General features: G+C 47.3%; 1 long non-coding RNA gene and 1 pseudogene across 1 annotated transcript; one reads left to right on the forward strand and one right to left on the reverse strand.

Annotated features, from left to right (window-relative positions):
* Positions 1-10,499: 10,499 nt before the first annotated feature.
* Positions 10,500-25,371, forward strand: LOC149326969 (uncharacterized). The gene is made up of 3 exons (XR_016286395.1): positions 10,500-10,657; positions 11,800-11,945; positions 25,272-25,371. It is a non-coding gene; the product is annotated as an uncharacterized LOC149326969 (long non-coding RNA).
* On the reverse strand, positions 15,950-19,098 carry LOC149326970 (uncharacterized; annotated as a pseudogene).
* Positions 25,372-27,315: the final 1,944 nt, after the last annotated feature.

A 27,315-nucleotide genomic window follows, 5' to 3' on the forward strand; every position in this document is an offset into this window, starting at 1 on the left:
GCTCTCTCGAGTGCTTCTAATAATGAACAGTGTCCCAGGGCCATTAGCCTGCCTTAGGCAACAAAGATATGCAACGAACTTTTTACTTGCATATTTAATTGACACTGGACATATTGGAAAGCATCAACTTCACCTTGCATGTTACCCTCACCCATTCTTCATGCAGTGAATTTTGTTCGCCCATTTTTCGGATTATGCACTTGATCACTTTATACGTTACACCGTTTGTCGTGTTCCGCCATTGTAATCTGTACCTTGTATCACTCCTATCTTGGTCCTGACCGGACTGATAGTATCTCTAATAAATAAATAAATAAATAAATTACTCCCTGATGCACCATAACACGTATTTAATGACCGTGGTTCATATTCTCCCCTTATTCTTTTTTCTGCACCGCTCTCCTTCCGTCCTTGTTTCCCAAATACCCTTTCCCTTGCAGAGTAGCATGCCAGGGAATTTTAAACACCAACTGAATTCCCTGTTTTACATTAATGTCTACCTCTCTCCTTGTAGGTGCTCAAAATGAGTATCTTTCGACATCAAAAGCGTCTCCATACGCTAACCATTCTAAAAAAGTTACAAATAATTTTGCGCATAACATTTTTCCAGTGAAGAGCTCAGAAAGCTTTTTTAGGAAATAAGTATCAGAACATCTTTTTGTGGAGAATACTCTCCACGAACTTGTCATTCTAGGTGCCAATGCTTACTACATTACTCAAATTTTTTGTTTATGTAAATTTCTTCTTACACAGTTTGTTCTATTTCTATTGTTCCTTTGTGCTTCCCACGTTGTTTCCACGATTACTTAAACCTCTTGTCAGCAATATCGATATGTGCGGGTGTTCTTTATACGATATTTCCTCATTTCTATTCCAGTATTCCATTGTTTGGTTGCAACAAGTCAGGAGTTCTTTCAAGGCCACGGATAATTCGAATTTCCTAGCACAGTAAACGATCTACTGTCCAAATTCTGCTTTATTTTTTGTTATTATCTGTGTCTGCTTTTATTTACATAAATGACTGTCCTCGATCTACTTGTTTTATTAAAGCTGTGATCTCAAGGCGACCAGTACGGGGCGTTGGTTTGAGGCTCCACCTTTCCTGTTTTTAATTTATTCACTGCGAATCATGGTCTGGGCCGATTTTGACGCACACATGTTCAAATCTTTGGCGACATCATCTGATGAAACAGATAGTGTCCAAGCAGACCGACATGTCACAAAAGCATCTAACTCCATCATTTCTTACATGGGTATGCCTAACTGAGCTACCTCCCCCCAAGCATTTGGACAGGAGAGATGTTATATTTTCGTCCAAGAGCATGTTACCAAAGTTTCAGTCATGACAAGAAGCTTATCCCGAGCTATTCCTGCCTTCAGCATGTTTTGGAGTTCCCATGAAATCTGCGGCGGTGCTGTAATTTTTTTTTGTGCCCCTTCAATCGGCCACCAAGTTCTTTACTGTTCGATGTAGTGGCCGCGTCAAGCCCATTAAGTGCAAGTGCTGACCTGGTTAAGCTACGTTGTACAAGGATATTATTCACGCTGGTATTCAAGGTCTTCTGAAATTTTTGAGGTCGTGAGCTCCTTCCTTTCATATGAGCTCAGAGCTTGGCTGAAAACTGCCTCGTATAGCTACATGATATCAATGAATCCCGTTTGTAAGCACGCTTAGTATTCATACCCTAGTGCGGGGTCACAGCGATAGGCCCCACTTGCGGTGATTCAGGAGGCGGCATCTTCCAGGTCCGGAGTGTGCCTGGAAGGTGTCCCAATTTCCTCCGGACTTTACACACACACACACACACACACACACACACACACACACACACACACACACACACACACACACACACACACACACACACACACACACACACACACACACACACACACACACGCGCGCGCGCGCGCGCGCGCGCGCGCGCACGCACGCACGCACGCACGCACGCACACACACACAAACACGCGGGCGCACGCGCACTCGCACTCGCACTCACACTCACACTCACACGCACACGGACACGGATACACGCACACACAGTTTTTCTCAAAATAAAAATTGAAAATAAAAAGCTTTAAAAATAACAATCATCGCCATCACAACCTGTGATGACTTTCTCACATTGTATGCAGACCTCTCATGCTAGACCGCATCTCCATTTTCTTCCAGTTTGTGTCAGTGCATCACGAGTTCGATTCTTGAGGCAGGCGAATGAAGTTTTATATACCTCGGTACATGTTGGCATCAAAAATATTTTCGCTACTCTGTGAACGTAAATACGGCTGAAAGAGCGAAGTAATGAAATTTTACCAAGGTTTTAGAAAAGCCGGAGTTACGCTAAGTGTCCGTTTAAGGATAGGTCGACTGACCTCCATTCTTCCCGTAGCCCTAGGATATCCGCGATAACTTGACCACAAAGGCTCATCTTCGTAAAATCTCACTTGACGACCTTAACTGCCCCTTCGGCAATGTCACACCAATGGCGTCCCCATGGGCACGACCTGAACCCTCCGGTCGGTTACGCACACCCCTATGATGGGCACAGGTATTATTGAGCGGACGGCCGTCCGGTTGAAATGCGAGAAAACGAATGAAAAGTAACAAAAAAACAAAACACACTCTCAATGCTCTTGATTTATAATTCTGCTGTGGTTTGTATCTATATTTTCGTCTTCACTAACAGTGCCTCCTCTCCGTGGGGCATTTTATGCTTTTTAATTACTTCAAAATTTTGTGTAGAGTTACACAAAGTAAAGGTTATCATGGACATAACGAGGAATATCATCAGATATTTGCATTCTAGTGATATTTTGGAGTGCACCGAAGGCGAGTTTTAGAAGAGGCAAATGCAAGTTACCTCAGTCATCGGATGTTGCATTTATCCGGAAAAACTAGGAAATAGAGTGAACTTTAGATGACTTCCAGGAATGCTTTCAGATTAATGTTTGCGGGCTTTAAATAGGCAGCGCATATTGAGTACGCTGCAGCCGCATCTGCAGGTTTGAACGGTTTGAACGTCGACGCGTAATTTGGAAATTATCGTTAGTGTGATAATTATCATTTCAAGTTTTGCACTGGCCTATTCGGTACCGCTCACTGCTCGCACAGCTGCCTGAGCCAGTTGCCAATAAGTGGTGGCCTTAAACGCGTGCTGTCAAAGGCGATATCAAGAAATAATCATGTAAAGGAACTAACTTGAAAAAAAAAAACACAGGGACCCTGGGCTGAAAATAAATTAATCCGCTACAATGTCTTTCCAGGTACCAGCACCGCCGTGTACTGCTGGCCATCGCAGAACGGGAAGTGGCTGTACCTCGCCCAAAACAGCACGCAGGAGTCGCAGTAGCAGAGCCGTTTCATTTGTACATTGCCCCTTATCTGGCTGACTGCGTCATCTCATTCGCACTGGCGGGAGAGATCATTTTCCGTTGGCGTCTCAAGAGACAGCTCCATGATGGGTAGTGAAGGCTAGTAGTTTAGTGCATCAAGACACTACTGCCTCAACGATTTTAGACAACACGTGCGATCGTCTCGAGTTATGGAGTGAAACCGCCGAGAAATGAGCCTTGTGTTGAATGCATGCCCGACACCTTATAGACAAGCTTAAGAAACGAAATGCCTGAAATAATGCCCAAAAACAGGTAGCACAAAAATGGGCAGCTGCTAAGTTAAGGACTTAAATGAAGAGCAGATCAAAATCTCAGTCACAAATCAAGCCCAATCAATGATACGTGAAATGAAAGTGAACCACGCTGCCCAGAGAACAGGATGTACCACAGCGCTACCTGCATCATCTGGCGCGTCTAGTCGCGACGTCATCTTTCATGTCACATTGAGATACGGTTACAGGCCACAAGGTCCCGCTTTTGAAGTAATGTTTGGTCTAAGTAAGAGACGAAAAAGGCTGCAGTTATGTTGTTCTAAGGAAAACTGAATATCCTCGCCAGCCAATGGCGAAACTCGTTTTAATGCGAAAGCACTACTTTACGGGGTTACACCCAACCAAGAATCTTGTAGCGTCCATGACAATGATGGTGCAGTAACAAAATTAACATTTCCGCGACTGTGTTTCGAAGCCATAGCGGCGCGAACTGATCAGCACCGGTAGCCACAGAACGAGAACACTATGCTATCGCAGCCTATCACGACTCTTGTTAAAATGCAACACAGACACACATGCTGTGCATTGCACATCGTCATATTTATTAACTTCCACCTTCGGCGCGAACAGGTAAGACCAGCTTAACCTCTAGTAGAGCTTAACGTTAGTCTAATATCGATCCCAGACATGCCGGCGACCGCCCAGCAAAGTGAAACAATCAGCCAATCAGGGTCAACACGTGTACTCGCTCTTCTACTCGTGTTGACTACGTTAAACCATATCACTTTTTTCGACGGGGCGGCGCAGAAACACAGTTCTTTGTAAAAGGCCGCACGTTCCACTGTTTGCCGTGATCTGAGACGACGGGAGCGGCAAAGTCGTCAAGTGCGTTTTGCGTTACTCATCACGAATCCGCGTAATGCATTTGTTACGAACATACACCATTTTAATTTTTCAATGCTCGTCGCTATAGGATGTGAACCGAAAGCGCAAGCGCCGTCGAATTTCTTCAGCTGCTTCCGCCTTGACCGTCGCCTCAGGTGCCACACACTGCGAGCGCACGGATATCATTTAGCGCCGTTTATCATGAATACCGCCAACGTGCCCGTCACCAAACTGAGTCGCCTACTATCACGTCGCGCGGGCTTACCCATGAGATTTGAAATAAAGCTGAAAAACGGCCCCGAGCTAAGAAATGACTGCGTCGCTCCACCTTAAAACATGCAGTCGCGTGCTCGTAGGTGTCGTAGTTGGTTTCCCATCGCTGCGCGTGCTTTGGGCTCGCTTTGGCTGACCGCATACGGTTGCCGCCCTGCTCCAAGGTCCCAGTGCCTTTAACAAACCCCCGTATTACATTTGGTGGAGTCGCCGGGTAACAATATCGGCTCTGGAGCTCCGTAACCGCACTCTTCTAACACCTGCTATGCCTGTGGACACCCAAAATCAAGCCGTGCAAGCAGGCCCACCGACAATCATCTGTGCCGGCTCCCTTCGCCAGCGGGACCCGGCTGTCTTTAGCGGAACAGATGAACACGATGTGGAAGATTGGATCGCGTCTTACAAACGTGTGAGCCTCTAAAACAAATGGGACGACGAGACTAATCTCAACAATGTCATATTTTATCTTACCGGTGTCGCCAATTTATGGTACCGCAACCATGAAGGGTACGTTGGAACTTGGTCAGCCTTCAAAACGAAGTTCTCCGAAGTGATTGGTCGCCCAGCCGTCAGACAACTCCGCGCCGAACAGCGCTTGCGTGAACGGTCGCAGCAGGTCGGCGAAAGCTTCTCTAGCTACATAGAAGATGTAATCACTCTCTCCAACCGAGTGAACGTCAGCATGCCGGAAGCTGACAAGATAAAGCAGATCCTGCAAGGTATTGATGATGACGCGTTTCAAATGCTGCTAGAGTGGGACTTGCGCACCGTTTCAGAAGTCATCACGCTGTGCCAGAGGTTCGAGGAGCTGCGTACGCAGTGGGTCCTGACTCGTCAGCCCTCAGCTCATGTTGAGTCACTTGCTGGACTGACGCCCGCAGCTGATAACTCCTCTCTGCTGCAGCAAATCAAAGACTTTGTGCCTGAGGAGGTGGCCCGTCAGCTTTCTCTTCTGCCTAGCCCTCAGGGGTCGCCACCATATTTGGCCCCGGCTCTCCAACATGCTATTCGAGAGCAGGTTGCTGAGGCGCTTCCGTCCGCCCGTTCACCATCACATGTCGGTGCTCCGCTGACGTACGCTGACGCCGCTCCCAGACCTGTCGCCACCCCTCTGAGTTATGCCAACGTCGTCCCAAGACCTGTCGCCCGTCCACTTACTTACGCCGAAGTCGTTGCTGAAACTCCGCCGCCTACGTACCCTACAGTGTCAGTGCCCGTACCAGCACCGGCACCTTATATGCGACCCTCTCCACGAGACCGAGATCCCTGGCGCACGAAGGATAACCGGCCTATTTGCTACTCCTGCGGATTGCCTGGGCACGTAGCCCGCGATTGTCGTCACCGTCTCCCCGTTTCGGCACCGCCGGTCGGCTACTGGCCTCCAGCGCGTCAGTACTTTGCGTCTGCTCAGCCCCGTCCGTCGACTCGACCGTTCCCCCCGACCGTTCACCGCTTACCGATCGCCGTTCCCCTTCGCCGCGGCGCCGCTCCATCTCTCCGTTGCGTCGCCGTCCTAATAATTCGCAAGAGGAAAACTAGATGCCGCACTTCCTGAGGCAAGAACTGCGTCACCGTCGAACTACGAAATACCTCAGCTGTCACCTGCGAACCTTATTGACGTTTCGGTCGATTGAATTTCTGTCATGGCCCTTGTCGACACTGGCGCCGCAATTTCAGTAATAGACGCACAACTTTGTCGCCGCTTGAAGAACGTTAAGACGCCAATTGCCGGTCTCTCGCTGCGCACGGCCAGCGCTCAGTACATCAAGCCGCCAGCAGCTTGCACAGCACGAGTTTTGATTCACGACGTCCTACATACGATCGAGTTCGTCGTCCTGCCGTTTTGTTCCAACGATGTTATTTTGGGCTGGGATTTCCTGTCTCGTCATGCTGCGGTCATAGATTGCGCTCGCGCTGAAGTCGGAAGTCTTTCCCCAATCGCTGCCGGACGCTGCTCTCTCGTCGCCATGTATTAAAGCCCTCGTCGCCGAAGACATCGACTTGCCTCCGTGCTCTTCCGTTCTTGTGCGCCTCTGTTGTGACCCTCTCCGTGATGACACTGTACTTTTCACGCCCGCTCATACTTTTCTCCGCCGGAAGTGTCTTCCCCTGATTTACGCCGTATTGACTATTTCTGCTGGCCTATCCGTACGGTGGGTCTGTAACCCGCTCTCCTGCCCTAGTGCTTTGCGCCGTGGCGAATGTGTCGGAAGTGTTCAACCCATCGCGTCTATTATAACCCGTGAGGAGACTGACGATGCATCGCACATCAATCTCACTGCGCTCAGCCCACCATCTTCTACGCCCACTTCTTCCTCTACATAACTGTTTCTTACCAACTTACCATTTTAGGCCACGTTGTTTCTAAGGACGGTGTCCGTCCGGACCCGGCTAAACTTCGTGCTGTGGCTGCGTTTCCTCGACCTACTTGTATCAAAGATCGGCACAGCTTCCTGTGTCTGTGCTCCTACTTCCGTAGGTTTATGCGCAACTTTGCCTCAATTGCTGCACCTTTGACACAACTTCTGTCCGGCAGTTCCGATCTTTCTCAGTGGTCCCAAGTTTTGACGACGTCTTCGATCTTTGCGTCGTGTCCCGATACTGCGCAATTTCGAACCAAACGCACCTACCGAGGTCATACTGACGCCAGTGGGGTAGGCATTCGCGCCGTACTCGCACAACGCAAATCTGGCTTCATCGAGTACGTCGTTGCCTATGCCAGCCGCACGATAAGAAAGGCTGAATCTAACTACTCGGTCACTGAAAGAGTGTCTGGCGATAATTTGGGCCCTTACCAAGTTCCGCCCTTACCTCTACGGCCACCTGTTTGAAGTCGTGACCGACCACCATGCGCTATGCTGGCTTTCCTCTCTGAAAGATCCATCCGGTCGCCTCGCGAGGTGGGCCCTTCGCCTCCAGGAGTACGATATCCGCGTCGTATATCGTACTGGCCGCAAACATCAAGACGCCGATGTCCTATCCCGCTGCCCACTTCCAGCCAATATTTCCAGCCTTTCCGCCTTCGACGCCTCCTCACCGATGCTTCACATCAGCGCCATGCCTTCCTCGCAGCGTGTCGACCCATGGATCTCTTCTCTTATTGACTTCCTCACCAACCCTACGGCTGCTTCGCCTTCGCACACTCTTCGCCGCAATGCTTCCCATTTCTCAATACGTGATAACCTCCTTTATCGCCGCAACTACACCTCCGACGGCCGCAAGTGGTTGCTAGTTATTCCCCGCCACCTTCGCTCGGAAGTCTGCGCCCATTTTCATGCTGACCCGCAGTGTGGTCATGGCGGAGTGGTCAAGACCTACGATCGCGTCCGACTACGATATTATTGGCGTGGCATGTACACATTCATCCGCAAATACGTGCAGTCATGGCTTACCTTTCAACGTCGCAAGCCACCTCCTCATCGTTCTGCTGGAGAATTGCAGCCGCTACCTTGCACGCCACGCCTATCTGACCGCGTCGACATTGACTTATACGGTCCCGTCCCGTACACTTCGGCCGGCAACCGTCTAACAATATATATATATATATATATATATATATATATACGGGAAGGAAAATGAGGGGCTCGTTATAAATATGAAAGAAGCCAACAGCCACAGAAACCAATGGGCACAGGGGATTTTTAATTTATTTATTTATTTTGTGGTGTTGATCACTTTAGAATATTACTGAATATGTTATCGCTTAAAGATAACTGATTAGAAATGCAGAAGAAAAAACAACCACATGCCGCCGGTGGGATCCACCGGCGGCATGTGGTTGTGTTTTCCCTCATCGCTTCTGGTGGCTTATATGCCTTATATTTCAGTTGCTTCGCCTTATCGGCTTCCGATGCATGACCAAGCGTCGAATACTACTCACTGCATAACGGGCCGTAGACCTCACCTGCTTTTATACGGTCTTAACGACAAATCAGGACGCCTTGGTTGCTCGGTTACCTTGGTGTGCACTGCATAAAGGTGTCTTAGGCGCTATAAGTGAGCTGTCCGATGAGTTTGCTTGCCTACCTTCATTCAATGGCCGCGGCTTCAAAACTACTTCTACAAAGTATTCAGGAGCGGAATGTCTACGGAGAAACTCTAGCGATGATGACAGTTTAGCCACTATGAAATGCTATATACAAATTACAACATGCGGCGGTGGAGCAACACACAATAATAGGCGGAGCAAAGAGTGCTGATCTTCGGCCCTGAGAACATGTAAATACCCAAAATAGAACTGCATCCTATTATCAGTAGGAGTTAATAACTCATGCTTATTCGGGCACTCAACAATTTCACTTAAGATTCGACTGGCACAACCCATTTGACTCAACTCTTTCCTCTCTCTTCCGAGGACTTCTCCCTCCATTATGCTTTGGTTAATCTGTTATTGTCTGATTTGTTATTAGTGCAATGAAAAAAACTGCACTTCCATATCTTGCATGCATGCGCTGAATATCTAGAAGCAGATTCAGTACTTGCATCGACATCACACTTATAGCTTTATTAAGGAAAGTACCGCTTATGCTAAGTGCCTTCTTTCTCTACGTGATACTGCGCTAGTACTTGCGCGTCTCGTTAGCTGTAAGCTTTCTTCCATACTGTTGCTGGCTCATCCGCGAAGCAGTGTCTTAGGCGATGTCATTTCTTGCTAGTATCGAGGGCACAGAAGTGGGTTCTACACCATACTGCTATGCCTGTTGTAATCAACTACGTTCTTGACTAACCCTCCCTACCTCCTTCCACCCCGGACGTAGCAAACAGGGGTGAATGTTTCGGTCACACCTGGAGGGGCGGTTGGAGGGTTCTTCCATTTGTACTATATATTTCTTGGGGTTTGTTTGGTCGCAAAAATTGAGATCAGTATAATGTTCTTTTGCGAAATTTCTCACGGGGAAGGCGGGGGCTCTCCTCCCTCCCCTTAAATCCGCCCCTGGTGCCCCCCCCCCCCCCCCAAAAAAAAAAAAACATTTTCACCACCATCACCAGCAAAAGAAAGCCAGCGAAGTACAAAAGCTTTCAAGTGACAGCTTGTCGCGAACAACTGTGGCCCAGTTCACATGGAAAGGCTCAAGTAGTAGTGCTGTCACATGGTTGCTTTGGTATCTTGTGGATTTTCTTTTAAAGCCAGTAAAAAGCTTGGGATCGGGTGGGACGGTCTCCAATGGAAGTTAAGAGTTGTTTACTTAGTATTTGAAGACATGAACCATATTTCGTACCAGATTTATATGTTGCATGCTATCAATACTGCTAAGAATATATCGCCTCTTCGCGTTGTGATCGCTGCCCATTCCTTCAAACATTGGAGGCACAGACATGGTCCAGTGTCCTCTGATTGGATATTCTAGTGGGTGCTCCAATTTTCTCAAAATGGCCCTCTTGCCCCTTAATAAAACATATTAGATACCGTGAGAAGAGGGGTACTACGCATTAGGTTATAGCCTACCCTATATATATTGCTACGAATGCACAGGCATCGTTCAACAAGAAGCAGCCTTCACAAGCATATTTCTTGCGCGGCAAACGCGACGCAGCTGCCCTACCGTTAGCGCTTCATTCATCATAACCTGACATGGACACTACGCGGAAAAATGGCTATTAATTCCTTTGGGCGTGCTCTGCTCGAGAGTACGTGCTACGTGCAGAGTAAGTGTACGTGCAGAGTAAGTGTACGTGCAGCACAGTTGCTGCAGCTACAGCTTTGGTAGCTCGTTAGAACGTGGAATCAGCCCATAATTGACAATGTGAGAGTCCTGAAGATATCCGTAGAGTTTATATTGCTGCCATTCGTGGACGCCTGGAACGACACCTGGAACTTCGTGGAGCACAGGAGACTTTCCAGCTGAATACCTGAAAATAAGCAACCAGCAGCAACGTAATTCCTCGAGTGCGAAGTAAGAAAATCTTCAATTCAGTTATTCGTTCATTAAACAGCTCCATTTTGTGTTTGTCCATTTTGTGGATCGGAGGTTTTGAATCCAGGCTCGTTTATCATGGTAGAGCTGAGCGAATTGCAAATATAGGCTCTTCTGCTTGAAGACGTCAACTAAGCCTAATAGCTTATTTGTACTCGATATAGGTATCGAAGATGGATAGAAAATTCCTATTTCATTGGACGCAGGTCATTCCGACCGTGTAGGCAGTTCCGGGCTATGCATGCAGTGGTGCACATTGCAGACCGCATAATGTTTATTGTTTTGAAGGAACAGCAATAACAACCCATCTAGCATGACTATTGTTACACAAATTGTAATCAATTCGATGCGAGTGTGCCATAGAAAACTTGATTAAAATGCGGAGCTCACTGCGTCAAATTTCCAGTCATTTAGCAAGAGCCCCACCCCAGCTCTGGTCAGCTGCTCCATTTTAAACTCTAAAATATATATTATGTCTGCAGACATAATATATATTTTAGAGTTTAAAAAAATTCACAAAAATTCTGAAGAGATTCTACAGATCTTTGTGCGGTGTGTACAATCGTCCGGCCAGAGCGCTGGAACGGCCCGCTCTTTTATGCATTTATCGCCATTGCGGCAGACTAGCGGGCCCGGTAAGGCACACATAAAATGCTGGACGGGCAAAACATGAATTAGAAATGTATGTTTGGAGAAGAAACAACAGTTTAGGAATTAAACAGAGAAAACAGGATTATCAGCAACGTCAAGCGCTACTGCCCGATCCAGAAACCTTCCTTTGTATTAGCATAATATTTCAGAAAAAGTGTTTTGTTGTTGTTCGGCATTGCGCCAGACCATCAATACGTAGAAAATGTCGATGAAACATTATGCCAGGCAAACGAAAACAATCACCCATTGCCTCACAATCCAGAAAATTTTATTTTCTCATGAAAATAGAGAAGCACATATGTATGAATACGGAACCCCTCATTGTGCATCACAGTCGAAGATGTGCAACTCTGTTCTCCTCGTGCAGGTATTCCTGCGATCCCCTAAAACTCTTTCATACTAAAATTTTGAAAACAATTTTTCCATAACACTAATTACACCTGGGCACTTACTGTCTATTTATGCCACAGGGCCTGCCTCTCGTTATAACAAAACTGCTCAATCGTGAAAAGCATGGTGCTTGTGGCCTTATTTTCGCCGGCGGGACTTCTGTTGTTCAGCTGCACTATGGTGTTAATGTGGAACCCTGATTCTGCATGCAACACGCAGTTGCCCCGTAAGTATTGCTTCCGCTGTTCCTTACATACTCCTTCACTCAGAGTTTCACGTGTATTTTGCACTTAAAGGTGCACTGAAGAGGAATCTGAACTTGTCTTTTTGCCGCGGGAACTCGATCTACACGTTCCGAGCTTTCTTAGAAACTGCGGTTTACTGCCCTGTGTGGCCGATTTCCCCAATTAAATCGAATTAATTTCCGGCTCCCGCCTTTTTTTTTAAATTCTGCCTCGTACGGTGGGCGGAGTCGATCAACGCGTGGAGCGCCTTTCACCCAGTCCCGTGGCGGCTTGCCGCTCTGCCATCGGCGGAGTAATACGTAGTAGTCCGTAGTAGCAAATAGTCCGCGCGTATTTTTATTTCTTCAGGCTTATTTTGCGGCTATATTATCTGCGAATGAAACTATTTATTCACGGAAACCTAAAAAACAAAATAAAGCGAAAGCAAAGCCTCCACGGGACTGGGTGAAAGGCGCTCCATGCGTTGGTCGACTCTGCCCACCGTACGAGGCAGAATAAAAAAAAAAGGCGGGAGCCGGACGTTAATTCATTTTAATTGGGGAAATCGGCCACACAGGGCAATAAGTCACTGTTTCTAAGAATGCTAGGAACGTTTGGATCGAGTTCCCGCGGCAAAAATACATGTTCAGAATCCTCTTCAGTGCACCTTTAAAGTAGGGAAGATTACAAGATTATTTCCTTAGGAATCACTCACTCAATAGATGGTTCTGCATTCTGATGTGAAAATTTCCAACACTAAAAGAATAAACAAATATTGCGCATGCATTTTCTTTGACATTTAGGTTCTAGTTTATCAGTTTTTAAGTACAAAGTTACGTCCGGTTAATCCTGATGTCCCTCTGTGCTTACTCAAAAGGTTTCCATCGTGTGTTGAACGTTAAGTACTGTGTACAACAGTCCTGGCATGTAGTGGTTTTCCAGTGCCTACAAGACAGAGAGAAAGAGATAGCTATTTACTTTGAAAGGAAGTCAGAAAAGTGCACATAGTAAACTTCTTTGCGAGGCCATCCACAGCCACTTATGCCTCCATAGAGGCTAATTTTTGTTGTGCTCTGAAAATGGCCGTACAATGCGCGCAGCTCTTCTCGGAGAGCCAGCTATGCGCACTTGGGCTCGAACCCAGGCCTGCATACATCCACACAGCTAAGAGAACAATTACAGGGGAAAGTTGGTGGTCTATCGTGTTAAAACCGCGCTGTACTTAAACAAACCAGACACACTTTAAAGACGACATTCGAAGCGTGGACGTAACTGACATGCAGGTGACCGGCGAATCGTTCTGCAAAAATTTGATGATTTCATTCCAGCCTTGAACTTTGAAATGGTCTGCTACCCGACACCTTCGACAAGTGGGGCTGTAGATATCTAGCCACATGATGCTGCGAAGTTTCTTTCTCTATGATGAGTATGAGAAGTCCTCTTTATGGGTTTTTATACTGAAGAAAGGTCTGAGCGCGGAGGTTTTGAATGCCCTAATGTCCTTCTCCGAAATGTCGAGGCTGAGCCTTGCACAGAGACTTGCACAGAGAGAGCGCTGGTAGTTGTATACGGGTAACATTTAACACCGTGTGTTAAATATGTTGTTTGCCGTTGTCTGGGCCGGCTGTGCCGGTAGAGTCGCCAGCTGAGTTTTGCCTCATTAATAATGTATTCGCAGAATACAACATTGAAGAAGATAGCACCATTTTACGTTTTACACGTTAATCTCTCCCCGCGCTGTGCGATGGAAAATGAAAGCGTAAGCGTTGTCCGGCCACCTCAGCCGTTTTCCGCCTTCCACCGTCGTTTCAGCCAGTGCTGCCAACCGTAGGGATTTTCTCTTGATCTAGGGAATTTAAACGTCGTCTAGGGCAAAAATGATTTCTGTTGTAATATAGGGACATTTATTTTCTGAATGGGTCATTTTTATTTTTCGGTGTAAATCGGCTCCTTATTCACCGTTTCTTCACTTCCTTGATTTTGAGATTCTGTCAATGCGTCATCTGAATGAGGGGAAGGCGTTGTTGGGATCCCGTTAGCGTCGCCGATCCTGGAGGAGGTGCGGAGATGACGGGACTCAGGGAGACTTTGGAAGACAACAAGACATTCTATTTCTATTCTAGCCAAGAAGCACAGTTTCTTGAAACCATGGGCTGAAGGATGTTCAGTGTCGCTCCGCACCGCACATTTTTCGTCACCACGTGCGCTGCTTGTTGGAAGGGCTGGTCTAGGTTGGGCTCTCTTGGCTGGGTTCCGGTGAAATTGCGTAGAAGTGTAAATTCGTGAAGAGTTATCTTAGAACCAGTACCCGTAACTCGCCAGTTGACGGTTGTCACATAACACGCCCCATTTTTGAAACAAAATAACAAAAACAGCGCCGCGCAGACGCATATCGCCATAGCGGGTCGTAAAACAGTCGAGAAGGAAACCCCGGTGAACGACTAGCCTTGCGTGCGTGCTGCCCCCTCCACCTCTCCACGCGGGGCGCGGGGGGATTGCCGTTAATTTTTCTAGAATATCGGAGATGCTTCTATTCGAAACCGGCGGAGAGCGCGTAACCTTGCGTGTGCTGAGAAAATGCCATCTAGAACTAGTTTCAGGCCTGCTCACTGCCGCCGTGACGTCACGTGTCTTGACCGAGCCGCGCGGAAGCGGGAGGCTGTGAAGCGCATATCATCGCTTCCCGTGAAAAGAAGGAATGATTTGATTTGTTTGATTTGTTGGGGTTTAACGTCCCAAAGCGACTGAGGCTATGAGAGACGCCGTAGTGAAAAGCTCCGGAAATTTCGACCACCTGGGGTTCTTTAACGTGCTCTGACATCGCACAGCACGCGGGCCTCTGGAATTTCGCCTTCATCGAAATTCAGCCGCCGCAAGAAGGTATGATCGTGGCGAAGTGCACATGTGTAATAGTTTTATTTTGCCTTTGCATTTTGATTGGCAGTGTATGTTATCAATGCATAATGCTTCAAAATCCGTGCATTTATCTGTATAGCAATTTATTATTCCACTAAAAATAAAGATTGTGCGCCGTGGAACGTGTGACCGGTTTATAAGAGTAAAGTTCGATGGCCCAACAAAGTAACGAAATAAAAAAGATAAATTTAATGAGTCTTTATTTACACACACGCTTGGCACATACACACACATACACACTGTGTCCAGAAAACACATGGAAACTGTTGTTACTCATTTTGCAAACTTCTGCAATTTCCTTTGTTGAATCGGCGTTTTTCTACTCTTCAGAACATCAGTCTTCATGGAAACGTAGTTCTTCAGAAGAGTGTTTGCTGCTGCGACAAGTGTGTTCGTCAGCACAGTGTCAGGATGGTGACCATTGTTACAGACATCAAAATCCTCTGTTTCATAAAGATGTCTTGTGACAGCCATAAGTAGCTCCCTCTGTTTATGACAGAAGCCAACAGCCACAGAAACCAAGGGGCACAGGGGATTTTTATTTAATTAATTTATTTTGTGGGGTTGATCAATTTAGAATATTACTCAATATGTTATCGCTTAAAGCTAATTCATAGAAAAGCAGAAGAAAAAACAACCACATGCCGCCGGTGGGATCCGAACCCATGACCTCGGATCCGAACCCACGAATTCGGAGGTCGTGGGTTCGGATCCCACCGGCGGCATGTGGTTGTTTTTTCTTCTGCTTTTCTATGAATTAGCTTTAAGCGATAACATATTGAGTAATATTCTAAATTGATCAACCCCACAAAATAAATTAATTAAATAAAAATCCCCTGTGCCCCTTGGTTTCTGTGGCTGTTGGCTTCTGTCATATTTATAACGAGCCCCTCAATCCCCTTCCTTTGTTTGCTTAATCCCTCTGTTTATGTGTTGCATGAAAACGTGCAGCATTCGCTTTGTTGGTAAGCTGCTTAAGACAATGTGGGCGTGTAGAACCGCATTAACGACAGCCGGCTGAGGAAACTTGAGAGCGCCTCTCGAGAGGTTTTCGATTAGGAGATTCCTTTCCAGTTGAACTTCCCGGTCCTCAGACGTAATATTCATGGCACAATACTGACAGGGCAGCTTCTTTAACGCGGCGTGGGCGCAAAAGCCTGCGATGTATGTTATTACCGGCAGAATGGATTCCTTATTTCTTATATCATGATCTGACACCTTTATGCCGTACTCCTCTGTCAAGTGAGCTCCGACAAGTGTTTCAGAACATGGCTTCTGCATTTCCTGCATATCTGGCAAAACCAAACTGTCTTGTAGCCTCAGTTTTTTTCTCTGACTCAAAGGCTTGTTGGATTGAGATATGATAATTCGTTCCCGACAGCCGACGGTACTGTCCGAAGCTTTCTTCCAGACTGTCGGTCTGAAATTTTCCCAGCAACACGTAGTCGAAATTCAATTCTTCAAGGCAGTACCGGCACAGTTTGACAAGCGAGTAACAAGTCAGCCGCAGCGCTGCGTGTGTTTCAGTGGTTAGTGCGCCTGTATCTATCCTGATGTCTCGCCATGTGTCCAACCAATCCACGAATTTATTAAGAAATTCTATCAGCTTGTCAGCCAAACTCTTTACTGGATCCTGGAGCGGATCTCGTAGGCGCCGGCCTTTGGAGGGGCTTTTCACGTTGACGATATGGCACCACTTCAGTATTAGGTCAATGAAATGCGCTGTCCCTGCGGCATAGTTCAAATTAAGCTCGTCTCCGCGCATATTTAGAGCCTCCACCACAAATGAACTAAAAACCTTTAAAACAAGCTTCCCATTCTGGCGCTCAATGTTGGATGAACGCAGTGCTTTGTAGCTCAATCCATAACCAAACTTTGAGACGCTGTGTTGCTCCGAAGCGCGCATGTCTCGAAGAGCTTTGAAAGACGCTCCATTAACCCGAACTAACGAAGATGTGCTAGGAAATACGGGTAGAAGATGCACGTTCCTGGATTTTTCTGGTTTAACCAGTTGTTTCATATGCACTTCAGAAGATGGACTGCGTCAACTACATAAAAAAGGGGTCTTGATTCGTCTTCTGGGTGAGGGTACACAATGTCAACTGTTCGCGTTTTAGAAAACAAGGACAGCACTTTTCTGTTTATGGAATTATTATCTGTTATTACTGCGATGACAGTAAGCCCTGCATTCTCTAGCTCCAAAATTGTCTTTCTTAGGACTGCATGCAATTGGACTGCGTCAATGTTAGATACTGGCAGAATGTGCGCGACATCCTTGTGGGCTGATAGCAAGGACTGGATCATAAAAACATGCGCAGTTTTGGCTGCTTCGCAAGAATTAGAAGCTGCCCCGGTCACTGATCCACCTTTTTATTCGAAGTACGGCTGAATATGGATCTCGTCCATCATTATAGTGACGATCTTTTCATGCGGTTTCAGAAGGCTTGATCGCTTCTTCACCTAACGTAAAAACCCTTCATCGTCCTGCTCATTTCCAGGGTTGACGTTATATTGAGAACAGATTCGCATGAGTGTAGATCGATGTGGTAGTGCTAACTTGCCAGCACTGCGAATGAATCGGTAAGCGTGTGGGGAAACAGTATAAAGAATACTGGAAAATATTAAATGCTCAGCAGAGTACCGTGCTGAATGGTCCTTCTTGTGCAATAGATCAAGTTGCTCTTCTATAAAGCCGAGCGCTTCTGTTTTCTCTTGCGGCAAAAGATCGTCACACCTGAGGCTGTCCAGCAAAGAGAAAAGAAAGCTGAAACTTGCCTTCACTTTTTCATCCTTGTCGCAAACGTCTGGAGCCTTGAAACTTCTCATACTGTCTAGTGCAGTCTGAAGGCAGTGCAGATCGTCCAGTATACACGGGATGAGCAGGTCCTTCACAGGCATCTTCACTTTCCTCCAGAAGGCCGTAACCTCCATGTTCTTACTAACAATCACAGATCGTTCGACGTCTGGTGGCTCTTCACCCTCTATGTGAACAAAGAGAACAGCATGCTCTGCTTTTACTGAAGTCCAGTAGGTGGAGAGGTCGAGGCTTTGTAGGCCCGATACAAAGTCTTCATATGACTGCAGCTTATTTTGACGCTCTTGTTCTTCGTGCGATGAAATGGACTGCCGAATAGCTTCCTCTAGATGCGATGCTTCGCGGCGTTTCCTTTTTGCCTCTGGCTGCTGGCGCACTGGTGCGCATTCGCTCAAATAAGCAGGTGCATTAGGAAAAGTTGTCGGCACTGCGTCGAACCTAAGCCGAGTAGCGCGCATGGGAGCTTCTACTGTCCTGCCGGTTCTTGGATTGGTGTACGTGGTAGTCGTCCTTAAGTACTCCGCCTTGAAATGGAGCTCGCACACCTGCAAACCATTCACAAAAAATAAACGGTATATTACAGGCTTCGTGCTCCACATCTGCCTCATTTACTAAGCTACAAAATAAAAACGAAAGCTACAAAATTCTCCATGAAGCGCGCTGACCAGCAAATACATTCGACAACAATCTACAGATCACTTCGAGCGTGCGCGTTAACTGATAATACGTCCTGGCGTTCATGGAAAGAACGACATCACTCATGACTTGCGCGATCTTATAACGTTCCAGAACACAAATAAACACCCGTGAAATATCGGGTATTAGTGGCTGGCAAGTAAAAACACACAAAAGACCATTCTTTTCACTTCTGGAAAACAACATCCCTCAAGGCATGCGCACGGCGTTATAAAAATAGCGTATCTCATCACCACAAAGCGCCGCAGTCGAAGCGAACATTTCAGAACAAAAATAAACAGCCGCTACAATGTCAGGGCTTACGCTGACTGGCAAGTCAAAAGCGCACAAGAGATTATTATTGTAGAGCAAGAACCGGATATGCTGGAGGTGGTGCTTTTGGAGCGACTCAAATTACGTAGTATAAACGTACACATACCTTCGGATCACGGAGAGAACGGATATCGACGTCATCGCGACGAACAGCCCGCTCCCACTTTGCTCTTCGATCATCCTTTGGGAACGAGAACACTCGAACCTTCGGCCCATTGTCGTAATTGCCGCGACAGTTGGGCACGCAGCATCGCCCCATTAGGACAGTTTGCAGGCGTACACCACGCGAACATTCAGCGAGTGAAACGCTTCACATCACAACACAGCAGCTCAGAGACACAGAAAAACACGGCTTCTCCAGTCGCGAACAGAACCGGTTCAGAATAGAAACACCATCCATGGTAAAACAGCGCGGAAAAAACACGAGGACGGAAGAAACACGACAACAGGAGCGCTGACTTTCAACTGACGATTTATTACGCACATGTGTACATAAATAGCATTCCCGCCAAACACTAAACAGAACAAAAACAAAAACACTGCATCATCACTGAAAATATTAGATCTACATATCTACAAATGCATGCTCCAAAAAGGTGATTTCGCGGTTGGCCAGTGATAAAGAGGGCTTACTAATGCATGCTGTACCCCCTTTGTCAATGTGATATGCCTCTAATATTTCCCTTACTATCTGATCCTTATGTTTGAAGATGACGGATGTCTGATGAAGAAACACCAGCATGCCGCGACAGGTCTCGTCAGGCTTAGCAAATCCTACTCTCGAGAACGGCGTGGGCACCTCCGCTCGACGGAAAGCGTCGGTCAAAACTGACAGACGTCAGCAGCCGCGACAGGAGGAGTGAGCAGGCCTGATAGTCCAGAGGGCGCTGGCTGAGACATGCCCTCCTCCTCTTCGCTCGCACATCGGCGGCGGCGCCACGCCAGAAAGTTCCAGATGCTCCTGGAATCCACTGCCTGCTTTTGACCAATCAGAGACGCGCGCCCGGGGCGAGAAGGAGAAGGAGACAGCACGGCCGATGCTGTGCTTATGTGCGCGCCAGCCATGGTGCGAAGAAGAGACAGACGTGGAGCGAGCCTATATAAGAAGGGCGTTGAGCGCTGTCAGTTTAGTCGGAGCCACCATTCAAGCTTCCGTGGAGCGCGCCTGCTCGACGCCGCGGTTCAACGATGCAGCGCGCGCCATTCTGTGGGACGGAATCGTCGTGAACCTCTAGTCGTCGGACTGTCGAAATGCCCGGTGAACAAATTGTGTTTTTCTTGTTTGCCTCTCTCTTGTGTTAGTGCACTTTAGTAGACTTAGTTCTTGGGCTACTTGGTATGCTCGATTCAAACTCATAGTTTTCCTGCGCAACGCCACGCGGCCAAAGAAGAGAAGCAGGAAGAGAAGGACGAACACAGCGGGGACAAAACTTCCGTCACTCTTGCAGCTTCCCTTCTGAGGTGATGAAACCTTCTCTCAGCCATCAATTCCGGGAAGCGCGCAAAACATACCGCTCGTAGCCAGTCGGTGTATAACCTTATTTGTCTCCACAAATGAGATCTTGAGAGTTTTCTAACGCGTTTCACACGCCCCCATGACGGCGGAATAGCACCAAACAAAGCACTCCCTTCTGCGGGGGTCACACTCTTCTTAATGCAGAATCCCAGGAACCTAGCACGGTACGTCGCTCTTGCAATGTTTGTCTGGAGCACATGCACATCCTGAAGTACAGACACACAGAGAAAAGGCGAGCCCGATGTGTATGAAATGTTCTTCACTAGAGTTAGTTCTTGGGCTAGTTGGTATGCTTGATTTAAACTCGTAATTTTTCAGCGCAACGGCACACCGCCAAAGAAAAGAAGCAGGAAGAGAAGGACGAACACAACGCTGAAAAAACTTGTCACTCTTGCAGCTTCACTTCTGAGGGGATGAAACCTTCTCTCAGCCATCCATTCCGGGAAGCGCGCAAAACATACCGTGCCTAGGCAGTCGGTGTATAACCTTATTTGTGTCCACAAATAAGATCTTAAGAGTTTGCAAACGCGTTTCGACGTTTGGACGCTCACGTTTCGACTCAAACGGCGTTTCTACGCGTGGCATGTTTTGCTCGCTTCCCGCAATAGATTGCTCAGAGAAGGTTTCATCCCCTCAGAGGTGAAGTTGCAGGGCTCACGGAAGTTTGGTCAGCGCTGTGTTCGTCCTTCCCCCGAGAGTGTTACCCCCGCAGACGTGAGTGCCTTGTTTGGTGCTGTCCCGCCGTTGTGGGGGCATGTAAAACGCGTTTGCATACTCTTAAGGTCTGACCTGTGGAGACAAGAAAGGTTATAGACCGAGGGGCTACGCGTGGTATGTTTTGTGCGCTTCTAATGGATTGCTGACAGAAAGTTTTATCCTCTCAGAAGTGAAGCTGCAAGACTGACGGAAGTTTGGTCAGCTCTCTGTTCGTCCTTCTTCTCTTCCTGTTTCTTTTCTTTGGCCGTGTGCCGTTGCACTGAAAAACTATGAGTGCACTTTAGGTGCAACATCCCTTTTGTATTGTAGTCCCTCTCGAATGTAACTTTGCCTGAGTTGCATTGTTTTGTTAATCGCTTTGAGTGTACTCGTACGAGTGATTGTGTAATCCTCTGTATTGTCTCATTGCCTTATAAACTTTGTTTTGTTTGTGAACATTTGGTTCAGCACCATTCTCTGGCTTGCGACCGGCAAAATCTGGGCACCAAACGACCAAAAACTTCTTGTCACTTGGTAGCTGGTCTCCGCTTAGCTTTCTACGCTGAGTCGAGGGCATCTCCTTTGAGTCCAAGACCGCTACCGGAACTTCACGCTAAAGTGCGAGAAGTTGGGTGACAACGGTGAAGTGGCTAATTGGTCTTTTTGAACACATTCTTGACCCGGATGCGAGCAGAAACAGTCCATTGGTAATTGCTGGGATTAAAGGTACATGCTCTTTCACAACAGCGTTGCCGACTTCTTATAAAGTCTCGCAGCCATGCTAGCCAGTAGACACTCTCACAGTACATGTCCCCGCCAGCATGTCATGTCGTCTGACTGTGACCTGCAATACCCGCAAGCACAAAAGAAAGTCAGGGTATACGCGCAAAATTACCTTGAAAATGGGAAGAGGACCGCAAGTATAGAGGCTGGCTGATGAGGAGCAAGAGAGGATCGCTCCATTTCTACTGCAAGCCGTGTTGTGCTGACTGTAATGGTGGAAACTCTGAATTAGAAAAGCACGCAGCAAGCAAGAAGCACCAAGCAAGCACCGCAAGTATGGTAAAGACGTAAACGCATTTTGACGCGCCCTGTTTGAGCGCAAATACAGAAGTGGAAAGAAGGTCAAGGGAGGAGAAACAAGGTTGACTGCTTTCGCAGTTGAACACAACCTTCCGCATGCCATGATGAACCACCTCGTACCGCTAATAAAAACGGCATGCTCCGATTCCGACATAGCGAAAAAAGTGTCTTGTGGCAGAACGAAGTGCACTGCAAAAATCAAGGGAGTGCTCGGAAAAGACGGCAGCGACAATCTGATCGCTTTACTCAGAACATCCCCGTTTTTCCTCATCGCGGACGAGTATACGGACAGGGCCAGAGTGAAGCACCTTTCTCTCCTGGGAAGAGTTGCCAAGGAAGACAGGGCCGTGACTGACTCCTTCTTAGCCTTGCTTCCTGTTCAGGACGGTGCTGCTGTTGGTCTGCACATGTTAGTGTCCGATTTCTTCGCATCAGCAATGATTGAGTTCAGGAAAGTAAAAACAGCGCTAAATTGTACACTAACCACACAGAAAGACGGACAGGACGGGCGCTGACCCCAACTAAGTTTATTGAAAGCCACCTTCTTCGGGCTATATACATGCAACAGCATATACCAGGTGTCCCAGCTAAATGTAACCAAGCTTTTAAAAAACACGGGGTGTCCTTGCCCTCTGAAACCTAATGAGGGTTGTTTAAAGTCGCGTGACCTAGTCTGGAGTATTTTTTTCGTTCTTCAAGGTTGAATAATTAGTCAAGCTTAATCAACTAACTTTTTAATTATTGACTTGAGGAACAAAGTGTCAATGGAAAAGTTGTAGATCGCTTTGAGAAACAGTTTACCGAGACATTTGCAGCAAAGTACTATTTACGTAAAGTAGTCTTTTTACCGCCCTTTAACCATAATCCGCACAATAAGAAAAAGCTTCCACATGACAACAGTGCCACTTCAACGTCCCAAGACGTGCCTTAAAGAATAAAATCCGTTTTTCAGAAGTCCCCTCCTCGATTACACTTTGCGTGCACATTGGGGCAGAGAAGTAAGCGAGCAGCTGGTCACGTGACAACTTTCAAGGCCAATAAATGAAGCTATGCAAATCGTAACTTGACGGAAACAGGACTACTACCGGTTTTTCGAGGCGATCTAAAACTTTTGCATTGACACTTTCTTTCTAATTAAACTTAACTAATTAATTCACATTGAAGAGCGAAAAAATACTCAAGACTAGGCCACGCGACAATGAACAACCCTCAGTTGGTTTCACTGGGCCAGGACACTTCGCCTTTTTTAAAAGTTTGGTTAACTTTAGCTGGGACACCCGGTATATAGCCCGAAGAAGGTGAACGCATGCGCATTTCCTGCATGGCGCGCGCGCACACACACACACGCACACGCACACACACACGCACACACACACACACACACACACGCGCGCACACGCGCACGCACGCACGCACGCATGCACACACACACACACACGCACACACACACACACGCACGCACGCACGCGCACACATGCACGCACGCACGCGCGCGCGCTCACACACACACACACACACACACACACACACACACACACACACACACACACAGACGCGCGCGGACGGGAACTTCTCATAATCGCGTATTTTTTAACAATCTGTGCTCACTTGCTCGTAGGGAAATAGAAGTGGTGCTGACGCACATGCCACCCCTCTCTTTAATAAAAAATGCTTCTGGCAGTTCGCGAGCTAATCTATGCTTACTTCTGGTTATAATTTTAATCTCTTCAAGTCGTGGAGCGCAGTGATTTTTATTTTCATCAATGCAAGAGCGGCAATGGGCGGGTAGGTTTTCGAACGAATCTGATGCGTTCCCTAACGACCTTCTATGTTCCCCTGCACGCTCGTTGACGCAGCGTCCAGTCTGAACGACGTACACCTTGCCACACGTAAGGTGGATCTCGTAGACCACTGTCGTGGCACACCTTACGTAGGGCTTTGAGTGCTTCTTCCCACACCCAGATGTTCCTTTAGCACCGGAACAACCAAGATTAGCAGCGGTGAAAGTGGCAGGGGAAAAGTGGCTTTCGAGGTTGGCAGCGCTGGTCTCAGCGGCCGGACAATACGAGCTCGTGGAGCTCATTTAGCGCCGTATATCATGAATACGCCCAAAGGGTCCGTCATGAATCTGAGTTGCCTACTTTCGTGCCGTGCATGTGTACCGATGTGCTTTAAAATAAATCTGGAAAACGGCACCGAGCACAGCAGTCAGTGCGTTGCTTCGCTTAAAAACATGCAGTCGTGCGCTCGTAGGTTACGTAGCTGGGTTATCGGAAGTTAAACTAGGACCAGCTTCATGATGGCCCAAACGCAGATAGTTTTATTCGATATATATTGATGCTTTGGCTATAAATCTTGGCAAAGTGTCGACTCTTCGCAATTCTTAATGCAGTTCATGACGTTTTGGATGCTTCTTGGTCAGTGCGCATCCTTCCGTTATCTAGTGGGTCGACTCAATAATTGCATTTTACTTGCGACAAAGCGCGAAAAAATTTACTCTCTATCCCGCTGTTCAGAGTAGGTGTAAGCGTGGAATCTATTGTGGGAAGTATTTATTATAATACGTCAGACCATAGATGGAGGTTGAGGAGCCTAAACACTACCAGCCGCTTTTCTTCCAACAGGAACGAGTGGGATCGGCGTCCTCCGTTGATTTTGGTGGTTTATGTGCTGTAGCTTTAAGTCGCTTTTCGTTTTCGGCCCCCGAAACGCGATCCAACGTCGACTGCTTCTCGAAGCATCATGCGCCTACCCGTAGCCTGCTTTCCTCTGATCATAGCTAGGCATTCGGCCGCCTTGGCTGCCCGGGCACATTCGTGTGGAATGCGTTAAGGGGCCATAGTCAACATAAGTGCTTACGAGCAAATCGCCTAAACTTCTCCATTTAGCCGGAGTATTTCTCTGGCTGTACCCTTCGGCAAAAATTGATATATCAGTATGCGTACGTTTCAAAGATCTTGGAAGGATGTGGCAAATGAAGGATGAGATTGTAATAAGAGATGGAAGTTCCATTATTAAGTTTTCCTTTGGGCCTGACACATCGAATGCACAATGAAAAAATTTTGGGAGCTCCGCAGATAATGCAAATATCACGCGGTGCGTGTGGCTCACTTGTAGCAATTGACAGTATTCTCTTCGCGAAGGACGATTATTTTCAAATTTAATGGCACTCGTGTAAAGTACACTGTGAACAGACTTCCTTTGTACTCGGAGAAAATGATAAATTTATACTAACTGTCGAAAAGGTGAGAGGTTTTTCGAAGTGATTTCATGCTTAGGAGCTCTTTTGTGCAGCTATGGGACCGAGACTCCTCAAGGCAAAAACGTTCTACGGAAACGTGATGAAACATTGCCAGAAGGAAATGCTGGCGTTGATGAAGTCGATACCTTCCGCAAGTCTTCGAAAGGTAACATAAGCATTCCTGAAAATCTGGCCGTGTCTTCGCATCTCCTAAAGAAATGCTGAATGCCTCGATTTTGCACCGACTCTTGCAGCTCCGCCGACGAAGAAACGTATATAAAGGGTACTAGTGTGTGGAAAAAAAGTATCGGAACTAAAACAGTCATGGTGTATCCAGGGTTGTGTTGAGGAAGATGCAGTCTGGCGACGGCCGGACTAAGGTGCTGCTCTTCAAAGGCGCGCAATAGAACACATGTTGTGGCAACGGTACGCAGAGGCGGCAGGTGTATTGGTCTATTTCTCCGGGTTCATGTAGTTTTTGTCCCGTTTGCAACGGGTGGTGAGGGAGAACGAAAACATGAGGAGCAGGAAGAGAAGGCGTACAGAGCAGATGGCACATGGCAGCGCGCGTGCAGAGAGGTTGCGTGCGCCCAAAACGCCCCGAGAGCCATTGGTAAAGCACGAAGTTGATCTGCTTGGTGACGGCTGACCTCAAGAACGTTATGTGCTACAAGCCGTTGACAAAACAAGAAAAGAGGAGACAGCAGGATAGGCAACGGTCGCTCACTTTGCTGACGTCATCCGGCAGACGACACGCGTGACGAGCACTATCAGTCAGCGCATGCGCAGTAAAGGCCGCCGCTATGATGATAAACCGAAAGTGACGAAGAGGCACATCAGGTGCGCAGCCAGGCGTGCTTAGAACACTGAACGCATACAGGAGACAACAGTAGGCTATCGTCCGGGGGGTCAGATTCTGCCAGAATGCGCTCGAGTCGCTGCCCGTAAGACAGCAGTAAGCCAAACTCCTCCAGTCTGTGCCGACACGAGTCTTAGATCATACAACCCTTACTGAAAAGCTTCCATAAATTGAAGAAATTATTTCAACGGTGTGGGTGGGGTTTTCGCTTGTGTTACACAAAAGCCTTTGTTGGGCGAGTTGGTGTTTTCGATAATCCATAACTACGGCGCAAACGACAGGACAGAGATGAAGAAGGGACACCACACAGCGCTGACTCACAACTAAAGTTTTATTGGATGCCAGCAGGTATAAATACCTCCCTAGCGGCCAGAAAAGAATGCAGTCCACACTTACATGCGTGACTAGCAAACTAGTATACCAGTCACGTGCCACAAAGCAAATCACATTCGCGAGAATACAATATAATCAGTGAGCATGCACTTGTCAATATTCGCAATCAAGGTATCGTCTTTCTTTTTCTGACAACGCGACAGATGAAGCACTGATGCATTCTTCCGAGAGCCTACCTATTAAGTGAGCTTCTATGATCTCCCTTGCTAACGAGTCACGGTTCTTTCCTAACACCGCACTTTCCTGATAGTTTGGCGCACAGACGTAGGTATCATCGTCATCTTCATTGCCTTTGCAATGCCTGCAATGTTTCGCCACGTGGCCAGAGATAGCGAACGGGAGACATTATACTCATGCTCTTTGAGTCTTTCGTTTAAACATCGGCCGGTTTGGCCGATGTATCTCTCGGAAGATGTATTCTCGGAAGAATGCATCAGTGCTTCATCTGTCGCGTTGTCAGAAAAAGAAAGACGATACCTTGATTGCGAATATTGACAAGTGCATGCTCACTGATTATATTGTATTCTCGCGCATGTGATTTGCATGGTGGCACGTGACTGGTATACTAGTATGTCAGTCACGCATGTAAGTGTGGACTGCATTCTTTTCTGGCCGCTAGGGAGGTATTTATACCTGCTGGCATGCAATACCTAAAACTTTAGTTGTGAGTCAGCGCTGTGTGATGTCCCTTCTTCATCTCTGTCCTGTCGTTTGCGCTGTAGTTATGGATCATCGCTTGTGTTAATTATTTCGCGGCCAGGTGGCGCTCATCACGCGTCGTCAGGGGACGTGTCCTCTGTGTTTCTAGAGCGTTCAAGGCACGGGAATGTGCGAGTAAAATTATT

The sequence above is a fragment of the Amblyomma mixtum genome, chromosome 10 (assembly GCF_055824585.1).
Source record: "Amblyomma mixtum isolate Tamu chromosome 10, ASM5582458v1, whole genome shotgun sequence".
In the NCBI taxonomy this organism is placed as follows: Eukaryota; Metazoa; Arthropoda; class Arachnida; order Ixodida; family Ixodidae; genus Amblyomma; species Amblyomma mixtum.